This window comes from Oryzias latipes, chromosome 22 (assembly GCF_002234675.1).
Source record: "Oryzias latipes chromosome 22, ASM223467v1".
Lineage (NCBI taxonomy): Eukaryota > Metazoa > Chordata > Actinopteri > Beloniformes > Adrianichthyidae > Oryzias > Oryzias latipes.
The window spans coordinates 10,460,258-10,468,826 of record NC_019880.2 but is presented as its reverse complement, the minus strand read 5'-3'; positions in this window follow the sequence as shown (position 1 = coordinate 10,468,826).

Here is an 8,569-nt window from a genome sequence, read left to right as displayed (position 1 = left end):
TTATTATAAATTGGAAAAAATCCATTGTCTTCTACAACGATTTTGTTGACTTATGAACCAACAGTAAAAAGTAGTTGCTTTGAGACAATTTCCATATAATTGTCATGTTTTATTTAACAAGAATATAGAAAATGAATCATTAAAACCCATGGAGGTCTCCCCTGCTCCGAGGCTTCCGTAATCACTGACCGGTGGATGTCGAGTGGCGGCCACACGGCTCACCTTAATCCCCCCCTTTTCTCTGCTATAAATTATGCATCAGAGGTAAAAAAAAGAAAGAAAGAAAGCTTTCTCCACCTCAGTGAAAGTGTCCGTTAATCCCTGGCTCCTAAAACCTGTTTAATCTGAACTAAGTCATTAAAACAGTAAAGGGATATCGCAGAGGACTTTCAAGCCGATTGGCTTAACGGTAACGTGATTAGATCATTGATCTCAGCAAAGCCTTGGGCTTCCAGGTGCGAAATGACTATTTAATGAAATCAAAGAAATCTCGTTACTAGAAAATTACTGATCAAAGTTTGGGCCAGGTGAACGGGGTGGCGGTGGGATCCGTGTTTCTGGGCAAAGGTATTTATTCTCCATCACCACTCCAGACATTTAATAGGAATGTGGAAGATTGGAGGTTGAAATTGTGTTGGTAATCCCTCAGGAATAGCGATTCTCTAGATCAAGGCATCTTCGAGAGGAATTTGGATTCAATGCTGACCTCCGCTGAAGAGGAAGTCATAAAATATCAGCTCAGCCTAATTAATGCAAGTTTCTTCTTTGTGTATTTATAACCTCATATTCTTCAATCAAAATAATACTTTTCCATTAAAGTAGAACCTGACTGACTTGATAGGAAGAAAATAGCTCCTAAATCTTGTGATTTCTTACAAAATAAAAAATGTCTTGACAGATATCTATTCCTAACTGAAAAAGAATTTGAGAAGATTTATTAATTCCTTAAATGTTTTTTTAACCTTACTTTCCATGACAGAATGACCTGACCACCTTGGAGCCAGCAGGAGAGTTTTTTGCCTGTGTAATCCACACCATGTCACGTCACGTCACATGGGTTTTCCTGGAGTCGTGTTAAAGTCATGCCATCCCACATCTAGCCAATCGTTTTCTGAGGGGGATTGCCGGTTGCCATCCTTTTTTGGAGGGTCACCAGGGCCGCTCCTCTTCATGTGTCTGTTCCAGAGGGGGGGTCACTGGGTCTGCTCCCCTTTATGTCTCCTGTGGTGAATCGTCAGGACTACTCCTTTTCATGCATGTTCCTGAGGAGGGCTTCTCCGATACCCCCTTACATCTGATTGGCTGACGGTACCCTAACTGTTTTCTGGTTCAGCTTTTGTTCCTCCAGCTCCCTTCCTCCCAAATGTTGGGTTGGGTTTGGGAATGGGGTGTCTGCCCTTTTGGGGAGGGTTTACTGTAAGCATTCTCTGATTTAGTTTGGTTTTTAAGTGGTGTTTTGCTCATGTTCTTAGTTGTCCTCAGACAGTCACTCCATGTTCATGTTAATCTTGCACAGCTGTTTTCATTTCTGTAAATTGTTCTCTGTGTATATAAGTGTCTGGTTTTCAGTTCATTATTGTCAGGTCATCTGCTCTGCTTTTTAATCTCTCCACTTTTATGGTAAACAATATGAATATATATGAAAATATATTACCTTGGCACATTAAAAAAAACATTTTTTATTAAAATAATAGTTAATTTGTTGAGCTCTTTTCCAACTCGGAAGTGAGATGACTCAATCTCTGAGGTGCCGACTTTCGATCCCTAGGGGTGCCGCCCATTTCAGGACCTCAACCAAGAGCCGGCCTCTGCAGGGGGTTTACATTTTGCTCACAAAAACAAACAGCAGCTGATCATTTGCAAAGATGGATTTTGGGTGTTTGTGTCATCCCGGGGGGTGGTGCCAGGAGCTCAGCCTCTTCCTGGAAGGGGCTGTTCTCATTGGTCCAAGTCAGCTCGTGAGAACCCAATTGTTTTGGTGGGTTAGGTGAACCCAGAGCGCAGGTTTTTAGAGGAACACTCAGGAATGTTTGAATGGATCAAAATACCACTTTGGTAATGAATGAACATTATAATAGACTTGAAAGCTCAAAAAATTGATTTAGCATGGTATAGGCCCTTTAAATGTTTAAAGTTCTGCGAAAAAGAACATTCTCCTGCATATTGGGTCCTTTTCCCACCCGTTCCTGACAGAGATTTTGATGGTACTGAAAAAGTCTTGCACACAAATTCATATATTTGGTCAATACAAGTCAAGACGACAAAACAAATGTGAACCAAAATGGATAATGACACAATAATACAAAAAAAAACAGCCACTCGAGTTTAATGAGCCGTTGATAAAAACTGTGCACGAGGAAGATGCTCACATGTTAAATAGTCTATGGACCAGATACACCGACTATTTTTTTGTGTTTTATTTTCCTATTTATCAAACACCGCCCCCCAGTGAGTTACTGCTGGAACTGCAAGATCCGTCAGTTTGGTCCAGTTTAATCTGTTATTCTTCTTTTTAAAGAAATTAGTTATTTTTTTGAGGAAACGTTTGTAAAAATGATTAGCCATTTCTGGTGTTTAAAAAATCTCCTCACTTCGTGTTCACTAACGAGGACAAACAGCAAGAGCGTCCAATAGTAATTTATGCCACCATGTCATCAAATGTCTCCTCTTTTATCGCTCAAAATAAATATTTGCATCACAGAAGACATGTTTTCTAATTAATAGGACGAGATGAAATATCACTTAATTTCTTATTTAATTACAAGCCATAATATTGTCTTTATTGGTCTGCTCCCGGCCGCTGTGCAGTTTCCGCCTGCTGATGGATGTGCTGTAGATAAGAACATGCAGGCGTTTACAGTGTCCTGGCTGGCGCATGAAATTTGCCCCGATGGAAAAATTCCGTAGGAGGTGAAACCGGTGATGCACAAACACAAACAGAAAGGTGTGATATACTCAAAAGCGTCTACAATCATGGTTCTCTAGGATTTAAAAATAAAAAAAAGGTTAATTAACACCCAGTAATGAAAATTAATGACACAAATCATACAAAGGCCCTGACACACTTTTTCCTCTTTAATTGCAATGGCTGGGAAGCACTCATTTTAATGACCCATAATGCAGCATTGATGTCCTTCAGTGTCGAGCTCCCAAGTTCTTCCTGTGCGATATCCTTCTTGTGATGACTTTTATAAACCATTATCACCACTGTGACAAAGGTATTGACTTCCATCCTTGCATGAGTTTTGCTTACGCAATAACTGTTGCCATTAATTGGGGCAATGAGGCTTGCTCTCCAGCTCTCACCTCTGCTTTCTGTCTTGGTCCCTTAATGAGGATGATGACTTTCCACAGAAGTTTTGGCCCGAGTCCCGGCTGAGGTCGTCACTAAAAGCCTTAGTCACGACTCCCCTTGTGGGTGGATATGGTCTGTCTGATGGAGGAAAATGGTCAGACCTGTACGCAGGTGGCTTGCATAAAAAGGTTTGACCGCTTCACGTTCAATTTTTTTATACTACGGGCTTCCTGCTGGCGACGCGTTGTAGGGGACACTTGTACAACACCTAAGGGTGAAGTAGATGAGCCCCTCCACCAAATCCTGGCCTGTTAGCCCTTGTGCTATCTTGTTGGGTCCAGTTGACCCCAGCCTTACATTGACATGTTATCCCTACCATGACAAAGGTGGATAAAGGTGGAAAGATTTCATGTAATCTATGGAAACCAGTGAAGATCAAAAATCATTGAAGAAAAAAGGTTCAGCGCACTGTCTTGGGTCTGGAGACACGTTAACGTTAGGAGTTGGGGTCATCTGGACCCCACAAGATAGCCCAAGGGTTAGTGCTGTTCGAGTGATAAGTGCGCGTCCTTACATGAGACTTAATTGTCAGAGTGTCGTTTGTGTGGGCACCCTGTGGGCAACCAACAGTCACTTTCGAGTATCCTGCATATACCCTGTGTGAGCAGCATTTGCAATATTAGTGGGGAGTCGGTACATGCGCCTTACTAATTACTAGAGTCTACTAGTGTCATAATTGCGTGCAACTCACGATATACTTAGCAAACACACGACAATTGCACATTCCATTTTCATGACGTCCCTTGAGATGGCCGTATAAGCCTCAAGGGAACTGTCAAACTATGTTCACACCGGGTTTTTGGGATGTTTAGCATATGATGTTCACACTGGGCTGTCATTACCTCATACTAGCGCATTTCCGGCACCTACAGCTGGAAAAAGTTTGGTGCAAAATGTCGAAGTGGTCTAAATCTCGCAAATCTTGCTCAAGGCTTTTTCTTTCACAGCTAATGAAAGACTTAGTGTTATATGTTAGGCCTGGCACAAACCACAATTATTTATTTAACAGTTGTCATTTTCTAAAATTAAAAAGGGACTCCAACCCAATAGTCAATACCAAAGCCAAGTCCCTGATTGGTCAATTTTTGGTTTAACTTTCAACGCACGTTCAGTGGAGGCACGTTTTGTACATAGAGGCCCAAAAATGGTCATAGAAACATCCGTAGCTACCCGTGAACGTGAGAGTTTTGAACACAGAAGCTTGAAATGCACAACATGAACCCGTTTATAGACTTTTCATTGAAACTGATCGTTTGAACTTGTGTATCCAAAAGCAGTGGGAACGTGGCTTACAACCCTTCACGGGCTCAGACAACCCATCAACCCGCAGCATCCATACAGGTCAACTCTCGTCATATGGGTCCATGCGACTGAAGATGAAAACAGAGACGTCATTCAGTTTCACTATGAACAGCTAGCTGTTTTCCTTACACTCTTGTAAATTGGCTTGGATGACCATAATTTTATAAAAATCAAATAACTGTAGCTCTTTTTTTTCTTTTCTTTTTTTTGCAGCATTTGAATAAATCCCTGCTCTCATGAGGCCACACGATTGCTCCACTTTATTAAAAAAGGCGCCAAGTGACACGAACAGCTTATTCAGCAAGGTTACAAATGTCAATAGAGGATCGATTTATAACAACAAATGTGCTTTAAAGAGAACTAGAGGCTAGACGGACATTTAAATGAAAACAGATTCGTTGGGTGCTGGTGATTTAGTAGAATTTCCTGAAAGGCTGATACTAAATTGTTTACCAACGACTGTCTGGAGTCATCTCTAGGGAATGAATGAAACTGCTCCACTTCCAACTTGCTGATTTAGCACACTCTCCAAACTTGAAGGAAAAAAAAACCCTACGTCCTGCTGCTAGTTCATTTTGATGATTAATTTTGAATAACACAATATGATAAATTAGCCAATACACGGCATTTGACTAATTAATTATAATTAATCACGTATGAGTTTTCAGAGGTGTAGCCAGTGATAATGTTGTCTCGTTGATGTATTGTGCGCATGAAGCCCAGCGTGCGGATTAACGCCCCGTCTATGGGCGGAAACCCTCCCTGTAAACTGTGGTCGGTGTGTTTCACCAACTGCGTCCTCATTTGACTCCACAAATGGGATTTCGTTTTAATTGACAGTTCCCCCACATCCATTCGTCAAGATGACAAGTGTGGGGAGGGGAGCCCCTTCTGCATACACACAGCTATGGAGGTCTCTCATTGGAGACTTCCACCTATCCTTTTTCCTGTGTATGTTTGAAATGTCTTTCTCAAATCTTCCTGACAGGCACCGCATAGGTCAGTTTTTCCACCAAAACTCCAGTGTTGCATGCTTATTGGAGCCTGCATCCGTGTGTATGTGTGTTTTGCAGGGAGCAAAAGCCCAGCAACCCATTGATCTGAAGCTTTTGCTGTGAAACCTGGCCTTTGTCTGTTTGATCTACCTCTCTTGCCATCCTTTTTTTTGCTGTCATTCCCTGACACGCCACTCTGACAGATCCTGAGCGCTGCACCGGTGGGAAAGTAACACGTATTTCTGACCTCTTGAACTCCTTTTTCTCCAAAAGCCCCCCGAGAAAGAATGCTTTAGCTGCCCACGACTCTTCAAATGTCTACCAAGGGACATTCTGACAAGAGAAGGGGCATTTCAAGACAGGTATAGATCCTCAGCCGGTGTCAGGTGTGGGTATTGAACAAAACAGCCAAGGATTTATGGCATGCACACTTCATGTATTGTGCATGGACTGCAGCGAGACAAAGTTAAAGGCAGTGTTGTCAGCACTTCCCTGTCTGACTTTTTTCCTCTGTTCTCTGTTGAAGGTGCACGAAGCTGCACAGTTCCTTTTTTTTTTTTTTTAAGAGTTTCCTGTCATGCTCAAGTTTCATCCAAAAATACCTTTGATAAACACTTTTTACAATGCAACAACAAGAGATTATGGTTGAATCCAAATCCCCTTGGTCCTCCCCATAAACAAAAACCCTGGACTATAACCTTTGACCTCATCATCCATTGATCTTGGCATTGCAAAAAGAAAGTCCGAAGTGGGAAGGGCAAAATGATCAGTTTACTCCACCCAACTCAACAACATTCGGCGTAACAAAGTAAATGTTGAAACTCTTTTTGTCCGTGTATCGTCCAACCCACCTGCCTATAAACAATTGATTTTATTTTATTCATCCTCCAGAGTTCATAAAAAATTTAACAAAAAAACGTAAGAACCAGAACTTGAATAAATTTACAGGACCACATTTACTATAGTTAAAACCCTTTGAGAAATGAAAAAAGGTACAGTATACCGTATACTTCAGTGCTTTTATATATGGATTAATGTATATGGTGGAATATTATTGCGAATACCTTAACACGGCTAACGTAAAGTGATGTCGCGACTGTTTTTGTTTTTTTACTGCAAACATTTGGGAATTAGCATTATCATCGTTTGTTTTAGCGCTATCAGCCTGTTATTTTCGTATTGCAAACAAGATTGACAGTTACAGGAAATGTGAATACGCTAATGAAGCTAACATTTCTAACATGACTAACATGTAGCATCTTCCCAACAATTTCTGGAGTTAGTTTTTGTATCTCTGACTTTTGTCTCACTTAGGGCGCCTTATATGACATAAGTTTAAATAAAAACAGACTGTTAATGCCTTAGGAACCAGTGTGCCATATTGCGGAAAGTATGGTAAGTCTTTTTTTTTGTTTTTTATTTAACCCTTGTGCTACCTTAGATGACCCCACCCTGACATTGACGTGTTCTCCCTACCATGAAAAAGGTGGATAGAGGTGGAAAGATTTCATGTAATCCATGGACACCAGTGAAGATCACAAATCATTGTAGAAAAAAGGTTTAGCGCTAGCATTTATCTAGTGGGTCTAGATGACCCAACTCCCGATGTTAAAGTGCCTGGGATAGCACAAGGGTTACAGGAGTCAATGGAGGATTCTTTTCTTCTGTAACCCACCTCTAGTGGTCATTGTGACGTACTACAACATTTGATTGCATTGCGTTTGTGAACAACTGGGGGTGGATGCTTGCTTTGTTGTTTTCAAGAGTTAGTGTCTTGATTCCTCTTTTTTTTAGCCCTGCTTAAAAGGGATCATTGTCAAATACTAAATCTGTTAAACTTTTATGATCCAAGTTCACATTTCATTTTGATTTACGATTAAATTACTATCCATTTATAAAGTCAAAACTAACAAGTGATACTAAGGTAAGATTCAACTTTTATTAATAAAATTTGAATTCCTACAGTAAAACTACCCCAAGGTTGTTCCTTGCCTGGAAGAAACAAGAGGTATTACAATGAAGGAAAATCCAATCATGGAATTTATTCAAATAGATTTTTTTTAAGTAAAGGTTGATTCCACGTTATTTAATTATTATTATTATTTTGTAAACATAGTCTTAATCCTTTGTATTCTTTTCAAAAGCTTAAATGAATGGGTACTGCTGAGTAGTATGATTGAAATCCAGCTAAATCCAGATAAATCCAGTTAAAAGGAGACATTTAGTTGTAATTTGTCACATTTCAGCCTCTTAAGGCTTGCTTAGGATTCTTCTGGACCAATTCCCAGAAACTCCAGAAATTATCCATTAGAAAAAGAAAAAAAAGGGCTCAGGAGTGACATCGCAGGAAACGTGCCCCATGGATCAGCCCTTTCCACTATTGACACCCATCCTCCCCATCACTGATGTATACATTTTAAGAGGCAGGGCATGAGGATTGGTTGGAGGCCACTCCACAGCAACAGAGGACAGCCTATGGAAAATGCCCCGAGATGGTGATGTCATCAGAGGCAAACATGCATTTCCATAGGTTATCTCCTCTGTTGCATGTGTGTGAGTGGCTCTGTCTCCTCTAAGGGAAATCAACACACACACACAGCTGCCATATGCTGTATCACCTTCAGGCTGTCCTCAGCTGTACTGCAATGAAGTGACTTCATGAATGATTCTCTCATGTTTACTGAATTGAACTACACAAGCACCTCATGTTCATTGGTGATCTCTTTTTGTACAGGTGTTGCATTGATACGTCCATTAATCAAAGGGGGACTGAAAGCCATATGTAGAGGAGATGATTAGTGTTGATAACGATGTGCCACCCCTGCACATAGAGATGAAATTCCTACAGCCGCACCTCAAAATACACCGTCACGTTCCAAAGTGTCCTGGGGTACACAGAAGGTGATCTCAGGGGCGG